The sequence below is a fragment of the Ictidomys tridecemlineatus genome, unplaced genomic scaffold, assembly GCF_052094955.1.
Source record: "Ictidomys tridecemlineatus isolate mIctTri1 unplaced genomic scaffold, mIctTri1.hap1 Scaffold_46, whole genome shotgun sequence".
NCBI classification, from domain to species: Eukaryota; Metazoa; Chordata; class Mammalia; order Rodentia; family Sciuridae; genus Ictidomys; species Ictidomys tridecemlineatus.
The window spans coordinates 862,248-885,649 of NW_027522984.1; the positions used below are offsets into that span (position 1 = coordinate 862,248).

General features: G+C 34.0%; 1 pseudogene; it reads right to left on the reverse strand.

Annotated features, from left to right (window-relative positions):
- Positions 1–2,335: 2,335 nt before the first annotated feature.
- LOC144373709 (gamma-butyrobetaine dioxygenase-like) overlaps positions 2,336–23,402 on the reverse strand; it is a 33,650-nt pseudogene continuing 12,583 nt past the window's right edge.

Below are 23,402 nucleotides of genomic sequence, written 5' to 3' on the forward strand. Positions count from 1 at the left end.
GTAAATTTATGGGTTTTAGTTTTGCTCACATACAATTTCCTCTACAATGAAGCCAGATGGGTCTTTAAAAAATGAATAACTGATTAAGGCATTTCACTGCTTGATTCCTTTAAATCGCTTTTTCTTACTCTTTCAAGATAAAATACCAACTCTGTAATGCAGCATGCATTTAAACACTTTATGATTTGGCCTTGTCTCTGTCTTCAGTCTCATATATCTCTTCTCACCCTAACCCACCCTCTCCCTCTACAACCTCTATTATTATAAGTAATAACAGTTAACATCAATTGAAAACTTATCCTGAGCTAGAACTATAGTAATATGTATATATCAGTATTTTCCAAACTTTACTAGTGATGCATATCACCTGGGATACTTGCTAAAAATATAGCTGGTGGTCATTGTCCCGGACTTATTGAATCATAATCTTCAGGGAATGATCTGGGATGCTGTCTTTTTTTCTTAAAAAGAAAAGGCCCCGTGGGTGTGACTCATCATCTCAGAAATTTGGGAAAACACAGCTTCATTTTATTTAAAAAATTTTATTTAAAAATATATGAAATAATAACTGTTATTAGTCTCACTTATAGGTAGAAAGAAATGAGGCTTAGGGGGAAAGAGACATGGTTAAATGATTGCCATCATTATGATTTGAGCCTAGACATCCAATCCCAGCATTTACACTGCTGCTATAGTATGCTTTCTGCTTTTCTCATTTAAGAGTCAACACGTGTTCTGTGTTTACTCTCAACTATCTGTGCCTCTTATGCTTTAATTGGAGAGCATAAGAGACACAGATAATAATTTTACTTGGAAAATTATCATTAGTTATCATAATTAACTCAGATTGCAACTTTCCTGGAGCCTTCTCATTCTGGCTTGGTTGCCTTCCTATGAATCATCCTGTTAATGTGACACATCATTGTCTAATCCTTATCTGATTCCTTAATAGGCTATAAAATGGCTTATTTCAGGACCTTCTGCATCTTTATTCTGCATATATCACAGTGTGGGATAAATATCTGCTAAATGAATAAAAAATGTAGTGTCATTTGGAAAGTGCATGGAATTTAGATGCTTTAAATAGATGAATCTGGGCTCACTCCAGTAAATTATTTGTTTTGTGGTATTGAATGCTGCACTTTCGAACTAGGTCATTCTCCTATTGAACTCACCTATTTTCATTTTAGGAGTATTTGAGGAGACATTGGGAATCCAGCCCATTCCTTTTCAAGTTCAAAGAAATGAAGCATATGTTACACACTGCAGTGGCCCTCGTCAAGACCAGATAATACAAAAGGACATGAAAGTCCCATCAATGAACAATATTATAATAAGGAGGAGTCTGGGCTGGTGATGTAGACTCAATACCAGAGTTCAGAGCATCAGAGGAACGTTCTGACATGGGATAAAGGTACTCTTGATCCACACTCCAAGTGTCATGGAAACTGTGTGAAGCAAAATTAAAATATGAATGAAAGCAATGTTTACATGTGGTCTTCAGGCAACAGGGAGTCCCTGCCAGGGTTGCAGTGGTGTTTAAGACTTTTAGAACAGGAGGCTTGGTTGGGTCCAAATACTATGGACTATAAGATGTCTGTATTACTGGGATTTCAGCAAATGCTAATGATAAGGCTCCCCTTGTGACAGAGGTGAGGAACTGGGCTCAGTAAGACTGATAATTCCATTGCTGTGTTCCACCACTAGAGCAAGGCATTGGCCCTGAAGAGAGCAGAAGATGGCAGACATGTAGCCCATTCATGAGTGTTGCTTGTGTCTTGGTTTTCTCTTCCCAGTTGTTACTGGGAGACAAGGAATAAGAATGGATCCATGCACAGGGGTAAGCAATGCTGGTGGTCCCTGGGAGTTTTATTTGGGGTAAGAGAAATTTAGGGAGATAAGATTATTTTTTTCTTAGTTTGGTATACTTGGTTTTGCTATCATAATTTAGGTATTACAAACCAATGTTGAGGTCACCACGTTGGAAATTTGGCTAATGGAATTCTATAACAAAAGTGAATAAAAACGTTCTTTGAAAATATCTTTTTCCCAAGACAGTCATATGAAGTCATGAAAAATGAGACTCCCTAGGCAACAGAGCAGAAGCATGTTTTAAGAAATTTTATCTGAAGCTCAAGTTTTATTTGAAGCAAAAACTCTGTTAAAAAAACTGTAGAAGAAATATTTCATTTGCTTTAAAAACTATTTGTAGGCATTCTGGAAACACTCTTATGTGGGCAAAAGAAATTAGGGTCTAAACATTCAATAAGACAGAAGAATGATTTATTTGGAGAAGAAGTTATATTACTATACCATTGAAAAGGCTGACATTGAATAGAATTACAAGCAACAGTGTATTGTTGTGAGGGTGTTACATGTTCAGTGCTAAATTGATATGTGAACCATACAGATTGTGATCTTTGAATAACCATGACATATCTTATAAATACAGTCACCAAAATCTTATTAAAATTAGAGACACAAGATTCAGTTCCCATTTGCATTGAAGCCTTGACATCACCACATCCCAATCAGCATAGGCTCCCTCCAGATGGAGTGTTATCTCAGTTCCTAATTCATACTGCGTCCGCCGTGAAGTAAGCACCAATTATAAGTAATCACATCACCTAAACGAAATGATTTTTTCCCATTATGAATAATTTGTGTTTAAATGATTGACAAAGCAGGCAAATATAACAGGCAAAACCCCACTGCTACTCAGTTCATATCAATAAACAGCACATTTATTTCTTTACCAAAAACTGCACATTTCTGGTCACACTAATCAACCTCTAGATGCAAACTGCTTTATGCCTTGACACTTAAATCACATAGCCTGGTAGGCTCCTGTAGACACCTTAATAATTCTTACTTGGAAGATTTGCTCTGTGTAAAGCTTTTTATTGTTTTTTTTTTTTTTTTTTTTTTTTTTTTACTGTTTGTCACTTATCTCTTAATTAGGAAATTGTTCACCTAGTTGAACAGTTTCAAATCATTATAAAGACAGTGATATTCTTATTTGGTCTTTTATATTCCCAGTCTTTTATGGACATTATTTTTAAGTTTCATAAGAACTCTAAAAAGAGAATTACCCTTTCATACGTGAGAACATCAAAGCTTCAACAAGTTGAGGGATTTGCTCAAAGCTGCATTGCCTTCACATGGTAAAAGTGGATTCCAACTATTTTCCCCCATAGTGTTTCAGTTTACATGTTGCCACTCTTAAAATCAACCTGTTTTTACTGCATGGGTTTATGGTGATTTCTAGTCTTTTATTGTGCCAAAGTTCAATTTTAAAAATAAGTTACACCATGCATGGAGGTGCACTCAGGTAGTCTCAGCTTCTTGGAGGACAGAGATAGGAGGCTCACTTGAGTTCAGGAGTTTCAGACCCATCTTGGGAAATATAGCAAGACACTGTTCTGAGAAAAAATAAGAAAGACAGATAAAGAAACAAGAAAAGAAATAAAAACAATTACAGTAAAATGAATCTTCCATTTGGCCAAATCAAGAGCAGAGAAAAATTATGCCTTTCACTATAGATAACAAAAGCCTTAAGTTCAAGAGAGTCATTGTACAATATGGTATCTATAGCTAATAATAATGTACTACATTCTTGAAAGTTGCCAAGAAAGTAGACTTTGTGTTTCTACTGTAAAAAAAAAAATCATACCTATGTGAGATAATGCATATATTCATTAAAATGATTTAGCCATTCCATAATATATACATGCTTAAAAGCAACAAGTATATGACAAATATACACAATTTTGTTTGTCAATTAAATACAAATAAATAAAAAAGACCAAATTGTGGAGGCACTTCACTTAGCAGAGATGGTCTAGAAAAAAAAAATCAGTGTTTTTTGTGCCTTTATTTCAAGTAGCTAGAGTACTCCAAGTACTATTTTATTCCAGGCAATACTATCTCTGACCATAAGTTTTAGAAATAAACTTTACTTAAGTGTTTTATTATCAGCATTATGAGGACATATTTATCTACCAGGATAGGTAAATAAAGTAGAGGGTTCAGCTTGTATTGATAGGCTATTAGGACAGAAAATAGAAAACACCAGACTTAATATCAGACAGAAGGTTTCATTTGGCCCAGAGTTTCTTTCAAATAGCAGAGGTGGTAGCCAGGAGGCTGCTGTTTAAGCAAGTCAGCTGTTCACCAAGATTCTACTGTAAAAATATTCTGGATATCATTCTTCATGGGTAAAGTTGGAGAAAAATACAATTTTTTACTTCTTTGAAAAAATGTCCCTACTGACCTGGATTCATCTTGAAGACAAACTTGTTTTCTTTGCTGTTCATGAGATCAACAACCTCTTTTAGAGCAGCATAAAAAGGCTGAACTCTCTCAACAGGTACATCAAATATCGTGTCTCCAGTTGCATTGTTGAAGTTGATGTGAACCACTTGGCCTTTTTCATCTAACCTGTTGAAGAGAAAAAATTAACGTAATTCATGACATATCTATTTACATTTGAAAGGGTGAAGATATTCAATTTACCTGTGGTATAATGTATTCCTTCATGTTTTTCATTCATTCATTTAATAAGTGTTTTTAGAAATCTCACTGCAAAAATGCTAGGAGGGATTATACTAAAATTAAAATGTTACTGATATATTCAAGTCAACATTTTGATATGCTTAGTGAAATTTAATTGTTGTTCTTTAAAATAGGCTTTACATATTAAAATCTCAGGCAATGAGTTTACAGGTCAGTTACTTTTTGTATTTTATCTAATTGGGGTCCTAATATTTCATTGGGGGAGTGGGGCAGGAAGAAAGTTTTATTCTTTAAAAGCTTGACATATATGGTTCTTATTTAATGCCTAGTTTGGAGATGGGGGAAAGTGAAGAATAGAGGAAAGAAGAGACTAGCCTGAGAACATTCTTCCTATCTACCTCTCTATACCACATGTCTTAGTCTGGAGACCTTTAGAAGATTGGTACTGTGTCTCACTCAATGTTTTGTTCCCAGCTCTCAACATAAAGCCTGGACATAAGAGTTGGTAAATAAACATTTGTTGAGTCTGTATATTTTTCATGCTTTGGAGGAGTACTGAAGTCTCTTTAGTACCTTGGAAGATTCTAATGTTGTGATTTCTCTACCCTTTCTTATAATATGGACTGTGATCATGACAATGCAAGATAATACAACTTTCAATGTAAAAAAAGATAACAAACTTTCTGAAGTTTGGACTATGCTGGTTATAATTAGCAAGACATGGACATCACTTACATACAGAGGCAAAAAGCGGAGATTATTTTTCCATGTGTGTGTGTGTGTGTGTATACAGTTTTTGTTTTTGGCTTATTGGGAAGGTGGACTTTCAGCCAGACCTTCAGTACCAAGCAACTCCCAACTTTTATTTTTCCTTTAGGTAGATACAGTAAGTATGAATGAAAATAGGAGAGAAAGTGGTCCAGGATGGTGACATATTGCTTAGTATTACTTTCTAAAGAAGTGTCCCCAGGGGACAAACCCAGGGGCTAGTAATGGTATCCAACAGCTGAGTGAAGCCCACACCTGGCGGATCAGACCAAACAAATTGTTCCATTTGCTTGGACATAGAGAACTTGTGTTGGGTCTGAGCTGCACTTAGCTGACTGGTTACACAGAGAGTGAACCATTTTCAATGTCAGGATACAGAAGGAAGGATGCAATTGACTACTAGAGAAGACATTAATCTCAGGATTGAAGAGTTAGAGGAAGTGGTGGGCTGAAACCTTAAAGATCAACCTAAAATGCAAAATTGGTTCTTAATAAGCAGGAAATTCTTTTACAGAACAATAGACTAAAAGGAAGCATCTAATGCAAACTGTCATGCAGAGGAAGGGTAAAATGTCATAAAAGATAAGAATAATTACCTATATATTTAGCTGTGAACAAAGGACAAATGTTTAAAAATAAACCAGCAACAATATGACAGTGAACCAATCTAGGCAAATCATCATGAGTGATGCCAACAAGAACCCGAAAAAAGGACCATAGATATCTCCCACAGTCCCAGTTGCCACTATGAATATTTCCCATTACTCTTGCAGGGAGATGGGATGTTTTATGGAACTTCTTGCTTTTACTGGAGGAGTGTCTCTACGGTATTATCTATTGTATCACATTTTATGAGAGAATCTGCAGAAAAAAATTATTTCAGACTTTAGAAGCAATTTGACTCTTATAATTGATGATATTGTTTCTTCGCTTTGGTTTCTAGGTTGGATCTGAAATAGAAAACTACTAACATTAAATTGTTGGCTTTTATAAAATGAAAATTATAGCAAGCTCAAATATACTTTGCATTTTCATTGATAGGCATTTTGGTAAGTGCTTCCATTTATTAACTCTAGACTTCCTACTTCATCATAAATTATTGATAAATGGCAGGTATTCTTTTTTTTAAGAAAAGTAACTGAATCAGCAAGGGGAAGTCATTGAATAAGTGGTTGCATAGATGGCAAATAAAAGACTTGTATTCACATGAGTAAACTTGCAATTAATAGGATTGATTAATTCCACTATTATTTTTTTGCACCAGTTTCTTCATTAATTTATTTTTATTGTATTGAATTGTTACTGATTCTTTTAGCAGCCTTAGAAACTCTTTTGAACTAGGAAGGATATGAAAATTTCAAAAGAATTTAAAAGTTTAACTACAAGAAAATTCAATTAACCCAAACATTCAGGAGATATCTCGGAAGACCTCATTAATTAAAACTCTTATCTTCTCTCTTGTTGTTAAAAAATGTATTTTTAAATGGATTAATGATAAAAACTTTATTCTCTCTATGGATATCCCTGAGCCCTTTCAAATGGCCAAATTTTGGATTGTATTACAAAATATAGCAAAGCCAAGTCATGATTTGGTTGATGGACATTCAGTTAATCTCATTCAATAACTAAGTTTCTTGCTTCACTTCTCTTAGAGAATCTGCAATTATTTTAGGTCTTAACAAAAATTTTATTTTCATGGATTTTTAAAATTTAAGTTTATTTCAACTCATACATAAAACATAAAAATTAAAAATTATACACTAATAGGGTAACAATGTTTTGATACATTTATATACATGTGTAATGTGTATATTAAGGTCATCTATCTCCTGATGATAAAAGTTCTCATTTTAAAGGGGCTGTTTAGACAATTAAAATTGTCATAGTATGACTAAGAAGCTTGAATTATTTCTTCTCTTTCTCCCCTCAATGGCTGAGTTCTCAGAAAACACCTCAGCTTCACTGTGATCTAGAATATATTCCTGAGGATTGTCTTTCCTTCATAATTCTTATCCAAACTATCAGGAAAATAATCTTTTTCCATGAAAAATATATACTTTTCAACATGGCCATTACTGTCACTTGGACCACTCATGTTCAGGGTGCCATCATCTCTACAGGGAGCCCTAGCAGTAGTTCCTACCTCATCTTTCTTCTCCTGTTCTTGCTCTATTTTATACTATGTTCAACACCATAGCCAGAGGATCTACATAACACATAACTAAATTCAAATGTCTTTCCTTTGGTCAAAATCTTATGACAGCTCCCTATTTACTTCACTCAGAATAAGAACCTAGGTGTTTATAGTTATTAACAACACTATAGATGAGCTGACCCCATCTGACTTCCTCTTCTAACACACTTCCCTTCTCTCAGCTCTGGTTGTTTCTTGGAACTCTCTAAGCATGTTCTTGAAGATTTCTTAGGACTCTTGCTTTAGCAATTTCTAGAGAACTCCTTCACTTCTTTAAGTCTTTGCTCAAATCTTTTTCTTACTACATTATTGAATGATGAAAATTTTATCCATGCTAAGTCTTTGGTTCTACAGATTCCCTTAATTTTGATCTACTTTTCCTTTTTCCCCCCTCTTAAGCCTATAACAGTTTTTAATATTCATTATGATTTGCTTGTTTATTTCAAAATTTCAAATTTTCCCCTTCCCCACTGGAACTCAAGCTGTGTGAGAGCAGGAATCTTTATTTTGTCCACTAGCATATCCCAAGTACTAAGAAGAATGTCTGGCCTCAGTAACTATTTGTTGATGAATAAATGAAGGCTGTACATAAAAATACGAAAGTGAAACTGTGTGCTATAGATTTGATTATCTACTAAATGAATTTATTTCCGTAAGTGGCTATTACTTTAAAAAGAATACAAATTTAATTTTAAAATCATAAATACCCCCAAATTAACTGAAGTCTCTTTGAATACATAATGTCCTAGAGACACAATCTAAGATAATTCTCAAATAAAATGATAAATTATAGCCTTAGTGGGTACATGGAAAAATCATGATAAAATCATTTTAAAAGAACAAAGACACAAATATTCTCTGTAAGGAATATATGATCTTTGTCGACTTAGCATCTTTTGAGGGAGAGTCTGTTTCATTCTCAGTCCATGAAGTTCAAACAAGGCTGACCCTGCTCTACAGATGAGCATGTGGTCCTGGCACGGCCACCTGGAATTCTCCAACTTTGGCCATGGCACTTGCTTCAAGGACAGATATAGACATAAGCTGGACAAGGAGTCATCTACCTTTGTCACAATTGTTCAGAAAAAAATACACTCCTTGTGCTATGATTGTCAGATCCAAGGGTAATGCACACCTGGAGCTTCTGAGGATCATCTTTAAAAAGGAGTCAATATGGGGTGGGGAAGGATAGAGGAAAATTCCAGATGACAATGTGTAACTCCTGGATCTTCCTATTTTAAGTTACGTCCTTTCACTTTTGGTTACTACAATCACATTGACTGAGACTATGTAGAACTAACGCTTTTAAAATGAAGTGCACATTAAGTCTTACATTTCCTCTAATATTAATAGACTATTTAAGGTAATTTGATTAAAAATTCATTCAACTGTGCAAAGATTCTTTTTTCCCTTTTGGCTTAAAAGATAGATTAAACACAAAATAGCTTTGCAGTTAAAGCATTCTACTGTTTAAGCATTAGATTAATGGAGAGTTTGCTGTCAATTGTTTTATTGAAATGAGAAATTCATAAATAATACTCACTCTATAATTTTGTGTTTAGATCTTACAGAGAAATCACAGCAATCCACTCCAATGTCTGTAAGTCCACAAAAATGGACGACAAAATCTGGAATGCCCGAGGATTTTTTTCCTTGAGCTTTTGGCACACATTAAACCCATCTACAATTTCTGAATCACCCTCTGTGACAGTTTGTTTTATGTAGTGCAGAAGCTGAACCTGAAAGAAGAAATGGAGAAATAGAGTTTAAAATCATAGCATTTTACTATTTTTGATTTAAATATTCAAAAAGATATGCACAAATTAAAATCAATGAAATTTGTTTTTATATCTGTTCTCTGACATCAGCAGAGAAAGGGGGTGGGGACAAAAAGAATGGTTATGATAAATACTGTATAGTTCCAACCTGTTATATTTGAAGACATGGACATAGAAATGATAATGTTCACTAGTAAGCAAAAGGAACAGGTCATAAGAGCTGTAGAGAGTGAACTCGATCCTGGAGCAGGCAGGAAAGGTCAGCAGAAGAGGTGGTATTTTAGCTGGGCAAAGGGCAATAGATAAGATTTGGTATGTGCAAACTAGACTTGAGAGTGCAAATAGGAACAGAGATGACGTGCGTGCAAAAGTGCACAGTCCACTCAGTAACAAAGAGTTTTGCAGTAGCACAGGGTTATAAATGGAAAGAGAAGATCAGGTTGAAACATTATTTGGAGATTCATGGAGAGTCTTAAATGTTAGATAAAAAATTTCTGTTCTTTCTGTTGGGAATTATTGAATATGGATGCAATATAGAACTGACCTGAAAAAATTAGCCCAGTGATGTTACAGTAAATGAATTATTTTTGAGGAGGAAACAGGCCAATAGTAGCTACTTGAGAGTCTAAGGCCATAATTCAGATGTAAGGATAAGAAGGGAAGGAAGTGGGGTGGGAGTCTGAGAGATGGATAAGCTCCAATACACTGAGAATGAGAAAGCCATGCTATTAAGTACTAATAAATTTTATTAAGATTTTTGGGAAAATGTTCAATATTATTTCATTTTGAAAACTAAATCATAGTAAAAATTTAAAGATACTTTTGAGTGGATCTTTTCATTGGTTTTGTGCTGCCTTTTGGTAAGTCAGCATGGATGGGTGATTTTGAGTATTTAAATTTAGACCCTGGTTTTCTGTTGAAAGAAACTAATTGCATTGAATTGCAAATCCTCATTCTCACTGAGTGAAATAAATTAAAAACATTGTCTAATGGAGTGCTTATAGAATGGAAGAGACAAATATGATCATGGAGAGATATACCAGTATTAGTTAAAAAAATCATTTAGCACTTAGTTTGGTTTGTTCCCTAGCTGGCTTGAAATAATGATGCCCATAAGAAGATTTGCAACAATGGAATATTCTTATTTGCTGTCTAATACAGCAATCTCTAACTTCATCTGGATATTGTGTGCTTGAAATGTAGTGTGACTGAGGAATTGAATTTTGAATTTTATTTAGTCTAATTTTAATTAAAGTGTGAATAGTCACTTATGACTAGTGACTACTATTGGATAATGCTGATCTAGAACATAAATACTGCTTCTCTTCCAAACCTAATATACAAGTTTCCCCAGTTTTTATAATTTTATATATAATTTATTCTAAAATTGAAATTGTATCATATATATTATGACACATAAGAATCCTAGAATTTGATAGTTTTATCTTCATTTTGCAGATGGAGAGACTGAGATATAAAGGTGTCAAAACTGGCTAGCTCATAAGAATTTGGCTAAAATGTGGAAAAGCTGGTATTCAAAATTTGGCCTATTTGCCTAAAAACATGTATACAGCAAGTCTTTTGTTTACAAAGAGAAAAATCCCTTTATATTATACTCTTAGTTATTCAGTATTGTGTGGTATGTAGATATATCTGTGCTTTGCCAATTTAAAATATCCATCCTTATTTATTGATGTTGGAAGATAACTGGTCTAAATTAATAATGGTTCACTCTTTAAATTGATGGCATTTTTTTTTATTTTTTAGTACTTGGGGGCTTAACCCCAGGGAACTATACTACTGAGCCACATACTCAGCCCTTTTATTAATATATATATATAATTTAGAGACTAGGCCTTGCTGAGTTACTTAGGGCCTTGCTAAGTTCCTGAGGCTGGCTTAGAACTAGTGATCCTCCTGCCTCAGGCTCCTGAGCCACTGGGATTACAGGAGTGTGCCACCACAGCCAACTTTATGCCATTTTTATGCTTGAAAAATACATGCATGGGGCTGGGGATGTGGCTCAAGTGATAGTGCACTCGCCTGGCATGTGTGCGGCCTAGTTTCAATCCTCAGCACCATATACAAACAAAGATGTTGTGTCCACCAAAAACTAATATATATATATATATATATATATATATATATATATATATATTCTCTCTCTCCCTTTCTCTTTCTTTCACTCTCTCTTTTTAAAAAAATACATGCATAAGCTGATCAAGTTGCTTAAGAAAATCATCTCACAAGGGCCATGAGGGACAATGCAGTATGATGAAAAAGAAAATAAAATGGAAAAGTCCATCAAACTCTTAATGGCAAAATGATAGCATAATTATATTTTGGAGAGAATTGGAGGGTTCTTGAAATTCTTTTCAATTTCATCATAAATGAACTCACAGAATATTTCCAATATCAGTTTTTTAAAAGGTTAGCAGATGTTTTTACACAAGGCAAGGCCAACTAACATCTTCTTTCATGTAGTTAAATTTTTAATACAATCTTATGACAGGAAAATGATGATGGAACCTGATACCCTCAACACTAATTCAAATTTGTAGAAAGCCAAATTTTATTTCATGTGAATCATTCAGAATTAAAAAATATTTTCTTTTAAAGTGTTTCTTTATGGCAGCATGTGACTTTTGGCCCAGAGAAAAATAGTGAGCAAAGTAATATCTGTGTTTCATTAAAGATGTGTCTTCTTATCCCCACCCCATTGGATTAAAATCCATCAAACTGCATACTCAAGAGGAAACTAATTATCCAAGTCATTTTATCTGTAATTAAAATGACATTTTAATAAACTTTTATTTGATAAACATTTTACTATAAATCATTTAATTTTCTTTTCTAATTTCTTTTCTAATTGTTATGGAAAAGCTCAAATAAAAAAGAAAAAAATAAACATTCATAATGGAAGTTTGAACAATAGTATAAGCAGGTATCCATATTTTTTCTTTCATCAGAATCACAAGTTTGAGCAGAGCCTGGGAAACTCAGGCTCTATTCAAAAAATAAAATAAAAGTTGGGAAAACAGCACTGTGATAGAGCATCCTTGGGTTTAATTCCTAGTATTGTAATTATAGTAAAAATCTTTCAAGTCATTTATGTAATGTTAGACCTTTGTTGCACTTTGCTTATATATGGAGTATCTGTTATGTCTATATTATGTGCAAGATGATGTATGAAGTTTTGAGATAGAGAAAGTTATGATTCAGTCCTTGTCTTTGAAGAGTTTGTAAAGTGTGACAATATATACAAATAATCTATCACATTACATTATATCACATTATACAATTATGATAATTAGAAATTCCAACTCAGGAGCTTTATGATGTAATGATAAACTAGATGGAATTCTAGGTTCAAGTTCAAATTCCCCATGAATAACCCTATAAAAGTTTTTACCCTTGTACTTCATTTCCCCATTTTACATAAAAGTCACAATCATGTTTACCTTAAAGGAATATTAAGAGTGATCATATAAAGAAAGACAAGTCAAAATGCTTTGTAAAGCATAACTTTCTATGAAAATGTCAAAAATTCCATTGTACTTCAGAAAAATTTATGACATCATTTAATCAGTTTTTCTTAGGCTTTCTATTTTAATCCAGAAACAAAACATCAAGTCATAAAATACAGAAGTTAATTTAAAAATTTGAAATAGAATCTTTAGTTTTCTCGTCTCATTCTTCAAGTTTTATTCTATCCAACCTCTCTAACTGATCTCTGAAAGGTGAATTGAGCTTATTAGTTTGGCTTTTAATAACAGGGTTTCAGAAAAATAACTCAGAACCATATTTTGAATAAATCACATTGTGTCTCCTCCGTCAACTCAAAAAGGTGACTATAGGAGTCATTTTTCTGTCATCATTTAGTTCAATGAAATCATGTGGATTTATTTTTCCAATATACAAAATAATTTAAAACATGTGGTTAAATTCTATACTCACTTAGCTAATATTGGCAAGAACAATGGGTAGCAACCAGGGCACCAAGAAAATATGTTCAGTCAAGATGATGAAAAAAAGGGATTAATTTTGGTTTTGGCCCATTTCTCCTTTATTAACTTGAGAATTGTCCAGATTTTTATTTATCTTTGAAGATACAGATTTCTGTGTGGTTATTTCATTTAGTCCAGTTTAGCTTTAAAAATAGGCAAAGAACATATATTTTTTTAAAAAAACATATTGTCCTGACCATTTGTGTTTTAACTTAGTAAATGGTGATTTTGTAAAAATGTATTTGGTTTACTAAAATGATAATTTTTGTGAAGATGTAAAGGATGAGTGTCTGCTCAGAAATTCCTCTGGTGCCTTCGTGGGACTACATTGAGCACCTCCTTCTTTGAGAGGGAATTTTTTTAGTGAGATAGGAGATGGTTTCCAAAAATAGCATGAGTATTCTGTTCCTTATCCTTGAATCCCATTATTATGCATGTTCACAGCTCCTTCCTTGAATTGACTACTTCCTCATTTCTTGAATCTGGGCAAGACTTGTGGTTTTCTTAGACCAATAAAACACAGCAGAAGAAACACTGCACAAATAATAGCCCAGGCCTCAGGAAGCCTTGCATACTTTGACTCTTTCTCTGAACATTGTGTCAGTTGCCATGGGCAGAAGCCTGGGCTAGCTTGTGGAGGATAGTAGATCAAGTCGACCAGACAAGCCATCCTAGATGAAGTCACCAGCCCTTAGCCAACTCATCAGCTGAGTTAATCTGCAAATAAGAACTTCTCAGCAGAACAGCTTGAATAGCAAGAATGGGCTAAGTATGTGGGTGCTCCTTTTAGCCATTAAGTTAGGGAGTGGGTTTTCATGTAGCAATAACTGATAAAAATGACAGTCATGTCACACTGTGGAAGAACACCATCTTGTGTTCCCTGATTTCATTTTCTATTTTAACTCTCTTACTGGGGATATATATACAAAAAGACACCAGGTTATACTACTGTCTTAAAAAAATCTGTTATGGCAAAGCAAAAAGTGCCAATAATTATTTCCAGGGAGAACAAATAAATATTTTTTAAAAGATTCATGAAAATGTCTTATCCCTCAGCAATTCTGATATTCAGAATTTAGGCACATAAATGTTGTTTTTGGATTGTGTTTGAAGAAAAAAAAATTACATATGACAAATTAGCTGGTGAAATATGTAATCTTATACACTCAAAATATAGGAGGATTTGGTCCTTGGTCTTTGTAGAAAATATGTTGAAGCTCACCTTACCCCAGGTGGATGGTGGAGGGCTGGATAATATGTGTGAAAGCTTAGCTTCCCAGTTGTGTAAGCCACATTGATTGCATCAATTTTGTCTTGCACTTGCCAAGTATGCCTGTAAAATACAAGAAACATATGTTTAAGCAGACTGTGTTAGAATGAATTAGATATGGAAGGGGATGATAACTTTTCATTTTATGAAATAATTAACATAAATAATTAACATAACCAAAAAGATAGTGTAACATTCCTATAGCTGAAGTAATATAATTAACATTCCTCATTTCTCCCCTCAACAAAACCAACCACATCTTTACACTAGTCTATCCTAGAGAGTTCATAAAGAAGTGAATGTGGGATTGTATGTCATCTTTTTTTTTTTTAATAGCTTGACGCATATAAAAAAATGAAGCTTTTTTGGTGGGGGGTTACTGAGGATTGAACTAAGGGGCACTTGACCACTAAGCCACATCCCTAGCCCTATTTTGTATTTTATTTAGAGTCAGGGTCTCACTGGGTTGCTTACCACCTCACCTTTGCTGAGGCTGGCTTTGAACTCAAGATCCTCCTGTGTCAACCTCTCAAGCTGCTGGGATTACAGGTGTATACCACCACACCCAGCAAAAAATGAAACTTTTTAAAGTAAGTAAATCAGTTGGATTTAGTACATTTACAAGTGGCAACCATCACTACTATAATTATTATATATCTGGTTGTTTTGTTTGGCTTTTGGTGGGAGCATGCTTGGGATTGAACCCAGGGCCCCATGCATGCTACATGAGTGCTATATCATTGATCTGCATCCACATTCCCTATATCTTTCAGGTTTAAAGCATTTCTATCATTCTTAAATAAAACCAATTTTTCAGTAAGAAGTTTCTTACTCTTCCCGAGGTCCTTGGCAGCCATTAATCTGCTTTTTCAGTTCATACTTATTTTTAAAATTTAATATATATGGAATAATATAGTATGTGATATGTCTGACTTCTTTCACTTAGCATATTTTCCAGATTTCTCAAATTGTAGAATGTATTAGTATATAATTTCTGTTTATGACTTAATACATTATTGTACAGATAATCACAATTTGTTTATCCATTCACTTACTGATGGATATTTGGGCTGCTTCTCCTTTCTAGTTATTTTAAATAGTGCTAATGGAGCACAGATCATGTATATGCAAATACTTATTTGAGTTTTCAATTTTTTGGATATGTATTAAGAATAGAATTCTGAGATCATATCATAATTCAGTGCTTAACAGTTTGAGGAACTGCCAAATTGTTCTTCATAGCATTCATATCATTTTTATATTCCAAATAGCAATGTGTGAGAGTCTCATTTTATCTACATCTTCACCTATAATTTTTATTCTCTGTATTAAAAAAAAAATTGTTGTCAGGCATGGTGGTACCCACCTGAAATCCCAGTAACTTGTGAGGCTAATTCAGGAGGATGGAGAGTTTGACTTTAGCCTCAGCCACTTAGTGAGATCCTTAGTCACTTAGTGAAACATGGTCTCAAAGTTAAAAATGAATGAATGAGGGCTGGGGATGTAGCTCAAGTGGTAGCGCGCTTGCCTGGCATGGGTTTGATCCTCAGCACCACATACAAACAAATATGTTGTGTCTGCCAAAAACTAAATAATAAATATTAACAAAATTCTTTCTCTCTCTCCCTCCGCTCTCTCTTTAAAAAAATGAATGAATGAGTGAATGAGTGAATGAATAAACAAATAGGACTGGGATGTAGCTCAGTAGTAAAGCACTCCTACTTTCAATCCCGAGTATCAGAGGATAAAAACTTATTATAATCTTTCTAATGGGTGTGAAATTGCATCTCATTGTGGTTTTCATTTGCTTTTTCCTGATGAGTAAACATGTTGAATATCTTTTCATGTTCTTCTAGGCCTTTTGTAGAGCTGTTTATTCAAGTCTTTGCATTTATTTTGGTACTGGGGATTGAGTCTTGGGGTACTTTGACACTGAGCTACGTCCCAAGGCCTTTTCATTTCCTATTTTAAAACAAGGTGTCACCAAGTTGCCCAGGCTGGCCTCAAATTTGTGATCCTCTTGTCTCACCTGGGATTACAGGTATGTGCAAACATGCCCAGCCCTTTGCTCATTTTTTAATTGAACTCTTTATTTAGTTGTAAGAGTTCTTTATATAGGCTGGATATTGAATCCTATCATACATGTGATTTGTGAATATTTTCACCTCTTCTGTGGGTGATTTTTATTTTTTTTACTAATGTCCTTTGATGCTCCGAAGCTTTAAAATGTGATGAAGCTCGATTTTTCTATTCTTGTTGTTGCTTTTGTTTTTGATGTTGTATCTCTGAATTCATTGCCTATTTGATGTCATGGAGATTTTCCTCTAAGATTTTTATGATTTTAAGTCTTATATTTCTGTTATGGATTAATTTTGAGTTAATTTTTGTAGATGATGTGAAGCAGAGTCCAGCTTTGTTCTCTTGCATGTGGATATTCAGCTGTCCCAGCACCTCCCTGTCCCAGTTACAATCCCTTCTCTCTTCTCCAAGGGAACCACAGCTGTGACTTCTATTGTTGCAATTTCTTTGCACTTTCTTAGAGTTTTATCACCCAAATGTGCATCTCTCAACACAGCTTAAGCTTGCTCAGAAAACAACTGTTATACATTTTAAATCCCTTAATCTACAACTTTTCCTTCCAAGCTATTCTTCCAATTTATTGTTTGAAGATCAAAGGGAATTTGACCTATAGATGCCCCTGTCTGGACTTTGCTGGCTGCACACCCATGCTGATATTTGACCGTTTCTCCTGTCTTCTGTGTTCCTGAAGAATTGGCAGTTGGAAGAAGAGGCTTTGACAGACTCTACTCTCTCTCTTTGGTAAAATTGTAGGTGGCATGTGTGTGTGTGTTTGTGTGTGTGTGTGTGTGTGTGTTTTCTAAAAGTTGTAATGTCTGTATTCCTTTTTGTGATGTTTGTACACGTTCATGCTCAATGGCTATATTCACTAATTAATCCAGGTTCCAAATTATGAAGTAACAAACTGATAATTTATTTTTATTTATTAGGTGGATTACTTTTAAAAATATCTGCTTTTCTTTAACCTGCTGTTTGGTGACACTATATAATGCCTTATATAAATATGATTAGATAAAAACTCGATGCCATCTCTTTATTTACCATTTGCAATGTAATTAGTTTGCTTCCTACCATGCCAAATTAAACAATAAGTTCTTTAAAATGTAATATTATTGATAAACATGTATTAAAACTAAATTGAGGTAATGTTTCATAAAATTGTGAATGTACTAAATGACACAGAATAGTCACAAATTAAGAAAAAATGCATAGTCTTAAAAGTATAAAAACTAGGTAATTATAAAAATAACCAAGGGTTACTTGCAATTTCGTGGCAAGAGAAGTAAATCATTATTCAGACTTTGCAAGGTATTTCTTTTTGAAGATTGAGACAATGGGTACTTGAGAGGAAGCTGTGTTTTAAAATATAGCTTATAAAGAGTTGCTACATAGATATGCCATTTTATTTCTGTATAATGTCTACTTATTAACTTATGTTCGTGGTCATCAAATCATTTTTGAATAAATATATTTAACAGCTATGCTATTCCTGGCATGGATTCTGCATTAGCAACAGCACAAGGCAGGTACAATCCTCCACACCTGTAATCTCAGTGACTTGAGGATCACAAGTTCAAGGTCAACCTGGGTAACTTGGAAAGACCCTGTCTCAGAATAAAAAGTAAAGAAGGATTGGGATGTAACCCAGTATGAGAACACTCCTGGGTTTAATCCACAGTACTACAAAAGAGAGAGAGAGAGAGAGAGAGAGAGAGAGAGAGAGAGAGAGAGAGAGAGAGAGAGAGGCGTGCAACTTAAGGAAGAAAAAAGACAAATATATAATTATAAAATTTTAGAGATAAGCACTATAATGAAAGTAAGCCAAAATGGATGGCATTATTAGCAGATGATGCTAAGTGAAGTTAGCCAATCCCTAAAAAACAAATGCCAGATGTCTTCTCTGATATAAGGGGGGTGACTCAAAATAGGATAGGGAGGAAGAACATGAGAAGAAGATTAACACTAAATAGGAAAGAGAGGTGGGAGGGAAAAAGAGGGAGAAGGGGAGTTGCACAGAAGTTGGAAGGAGAACCTCATTGTTATACAGAATACATATATGATGTTGTAATGAGAAAAAGAAAAAAAAGTGTGTCACACTAGATTGGATAGAGAGAAATGATGGGAGAGGAGAGGAGGAGCAGGGAGGATAGGAAGGGCAGCAGAATAGAATAAACAATATGATTAATGTATGTACATTTCATGTATGTATTATATATCAAAATGCATTCTACTGTCATGTATGACTAAAAAATAATAATAAATAAAAATTTTTAAAAAAGAAAGTAAGCCAAGGTAAAGAGAAGATGTGGTTATAGGGGGTTGCAGAGATGATGCTTTGGTAAGTACATGGTGAATAATTGACATTTTTTTAATGCAGAAACCCAAATATATTAAGAGATGGAGAAATGTGAAATCCTGGGAGCTGTATGTTAGGTGGAGGGACCCTAAGTGAAAAGGAGCTGAGTTTGGAATGTGCCTGGCATGTCTGTGGGAGAACAAGGAGAGTGTGGCTGCAGCAGAGCTGCCAGGGAATCAGGAGGGAGAAATTCATCAGAAGCACGGGGGAAGCCAGATCCTGAAGGGCTGGTGGACTAGGCTAAGAATTTGTGATGGAAGACTCCAAGTTTCTCCACTGTGAAAATTATACTGAGTAGTTGTTTTACAGAATTGCTTTGTTGTTGAGGGGGAAGTAGATGGTACTGGGAAAAAGCTGCCAAAAAAGAGATGATGGTGACCAAGACTAGAGTAGAAGCCATCATAGGAAAGAATGGCAAGGTTTGAATTTTGAAGTTAGAATTAATAGGGTTCTTTTACAAATTGGAGGTAGGATGAGAGGAAAATGGAGTCCAAAATGATGCCCAGGTTTTCAGTTTGAGGAACCAGCTAGAGAGTGGTCCCATTTACTGAGACTGACTCTGTAAAAACACACCATCAGGTTGGTGAAATCCATTTCTATTCTTATTCTTTTTTCAGAGTTACAGAAGACAGAAATGAAGAACATCCTATCATAGGAAGTTTGATTCACATAATTTAAATGACTTTTTTTGGTGCTTTAAAAAATTCTTTATTCACCAGAGATATGAGAAATTGTGCTTTATATGTATAATAAGAATTGTAATACATTCCACTGTCATATATATATATATATATATATATATATATATGAAAAAAAATCTTTATTCATATATATATATGAAAAAAATTCTTTATTCATATATATATATATATATATATATATATATATATATATATATATATGAAAAAAATTTTTTTATTCAGGCCAAGTGCAGAGGTGCATGCCTATAATCCTAGCAGCTCCAGAAGCTGAGAAAGGAGAATCTCGAGTTCAAAGCCAGCCTCAGTAAAAAGCATGACACTGAACAACTCAGTGAGACCTCATCTCTAAATAAATACAAAACAGATTTGGGGATGTGGCTCAGTGGTTGAGAACCCCTGAGTTCAATCCCCAGAACTAAAAAAAAACAAAAACAAAAAAAAATCATTCACAGATGGACACCTGTTCCCCTTGGTTTTGGTGCATGTCACCCAAGGGCAGGTACCCTTGCCTAGTATTCCACCTATATCCCCAACCTGGCAAATCTCCTTAACCCTGCATGTTTACTCTGCCTTTTCCTGTCAGAGTTCATATTGATTCTCCAGAATTGAAACATCCAATGCAAGTTCTAGGCTTGCCAACTACTGCCATATTTGAGTTTTCTGTTCTGATCCTGTTGATCTCATTTCAATGCTTGCCTTAAGCTTTGCTGCCTTTTCTTTCCTTAATTTCCTATCTACCTAGACCCACTAGTCAAATCACAGCTTAAGTGCCAACTGCTTCATAGTCTAGATTCTAGAAACTCAGTTTTTAAATTTAACCTGGACTAGCTTCAAATTGTCTTAGACAATTTATAATTTCTGAACTTCAGTTTATATATTTGTATAGTAAAATAGTTACAAACTTCAAAGGGTTGCTACAGCAAATAGACAAGGTCTATGTTTGAAACATAAGAGATACTCTTTAGGACTTTCTGCCTTTTTTCATTTCCTGTCTACTTAACATTTACCTCTCACTCCTTGGGATTCTCCATGTATGTTTATTTGACTCATTTATTGGAACTGAAGTTGGTTGGTGTTCTGTGACAATAGTTTCAATTGTAAAAGAGTTATCACTCTGATTATATTTTGATGTATAATAACATAATTCTCCTTTGTTTTCTGGGTTTTAAATTCACTAAGTGCAAAACCAAGTTTTGCTCTTCTCCTGTTACCTAATCCAGTCCCTATGCTAAAACAGGGAACCAATAAATATTGACAGAATGAGCATAAGAAGGGGCACAGGGTGACTTTTCTGAGCCTTCATTCTCCTAGGGTAAAGGGTAAGGGTAGGTTAAGGATGACCACAGGAGGGTGGGAAGAGATAAAACAGTCAAGTTGACACCTTCCTCCTTCTTCCTCCAGGGACACAACCTAAAATGTCCTCCTACATATGGAACTATTTATCTTAATGAGCAAAAGTAGGGCTTCTTCCCTGTTATCCAGGTCTGAGAATGAAACTGGCTATTTTGTTCTGCTTTACTCATTTAAAATTAGAAATGATAACTTATTATATGTTTCACCAAAGATCAAATGGCCATCCATATGTCGCCATAAACTATAATGAGACTAAGTGGAGGGAAAGAGGAGTGTATATAGTCAGTTACAACCCATTTTAAGTAGGAGTCAGGGAATCCATTATATTGCAGTGACTGTAGCCAAGAAATACATGTTCTCTATGAGGTTCATGTAATTCTATAGCCCATATAAAACACAGCTCCCGACTGTTGTCAACATTGGCATTTTTTAGAATTACCAACATGTAGCAAAGGATTTAAAGAGATCAAAAACGTAACTTCATCAAATTACAAAATGTATAATATCTTTTGACTAAGTTGACAATGCTGTTGACAATATCAGCAGAAAATGACTATTCAGACTTTCTTTACAAAAGTGATGATGGTTTTGCTTCAGTCCACCTACACTCTTTTTTGTTAATCATAGGGATGTTGTTCTAGGTAAAGCAAGATCCCAAGAAGATGTGAGAATTGCCATTATTAGAGCAGTTTTAAAACTGAAGAGAAAACTCAATATGACATTATAATCCAGTGGTATAGACTTGGTTGCTATTGTGCTAATGTGGTAATTGCATGTTTTATTTGCAAGTATTCCTGCTTTAACTAAAGATGCCTAAGTGGTTCTTGTCATTCCCAACATTTTATTAAAACATTTGCTTTTGTTTTTTTAGTGACATTTATTTATTCAAGAATTCTATTAAAACCTCTTGTACTTTATTGATTTTGAGAGAATATGTTGTTGGGTTTTCTTGAATGCTAATCTACTAGATTTACTCAAACACAGATGTCTGGTCATAGATATTCATGATATCAATAGTGTTTTGGGACAAGTTTGAATTCTTTAGTGCTTCTGGAATATTTTAATATTGTTTTTTACTGGATTTGTTCTTTATATCTTTTTACAGTCTTTTGGTTATACTTTGCACTTGGAAAATCATGTTGAATTAATTTGTAAACATTTTTTATAATAAATTTTATGTGACATGATGCTCTATCTATGCAAACCTGGATTTATTATTACCAGCAAACACAACCTCCAATGAACCTACTGCAAACTCTTATCAGATTATGCAAGATTCCTTATTTTGAACATTGTTATTCCATTGGATCGAAAACAGAATGCCCATATGCTATTTTTCAATTTCAAAATGGATAATGATTCTCTGGCTAAAGTTTAAAAACTAATTTTAAAGCTACATGTGGAAATATTATATTGCAGATTATAGTTTTAACATTCACATCTGAACTTCCAAATATAGTCAGTCATTCACCAGAGCTCCAGGTATCTATTTTTTTTCCATTATAATTTATTACGCACCTACAATGAGCTAGAAACTAGGGATCCAGAAATAAATAGTAGAGACACAGTGATCACAATATCTAGAAATTACTTGGAAATCTACTTGGAAGACAAGTTGATGTAATTTATCTTCCCAAGCTAAAGAACCAAGTGTTGTATGAGTGAAGAAATAAAGAATAAATGGCGTTCTGAAGATGGAGTAGATTTACCTCCGCAGGAGATATAGAAAGTAGGAAGGCCTACTGCCTATGAAAGCAAATGAGAGAAGTCCTATAGAGTGTGGTCAGGGTTTGTTCTATGACTATTCTTGGCTTCTATTCAAATTTCTGTTTCCCTTGTTGTGCTATAAAATCTTACAAAAAACTCATTACTTTAGGGGATTAAGTTCAAACATTTTCTTTATCTGGTAGTATTTAACCCACTGCCAAAATCTGTTGATTGAAGACATGCATGCTATAATTGTAAATTGCATTATTTTACATTATTTTACTGATTGTTTATAAACTATAATCTTAGTCAATGATATATTTTGAGTATATGGAAGTCACAAATAATTTCTTATATCAATAATTGTTATTGTCTTCATTCTAAGGAAGTATTTTAGATTTTTGTTGTTGTTGTTTTTATATCAATACATGGCAAAATTTCTAGAGTTCTGTTTTAAAAGATTTCAGTTGTACTTATATTAAAGATAATATTTTACATTGATTCATATCAGAAAAAAAACAGCTTTATACAATTTTAGGCTGAGAGTTAGTATCCTCAAATAAAAGGTACAAACACAAAAATAACGTTTCTGATGTTTAGTGTTGCTTGATTCAACCCATTAAATGAATGTTGAAATCTCCATAAAACAAAGATGAAAAGAAGGGGGATTCTGG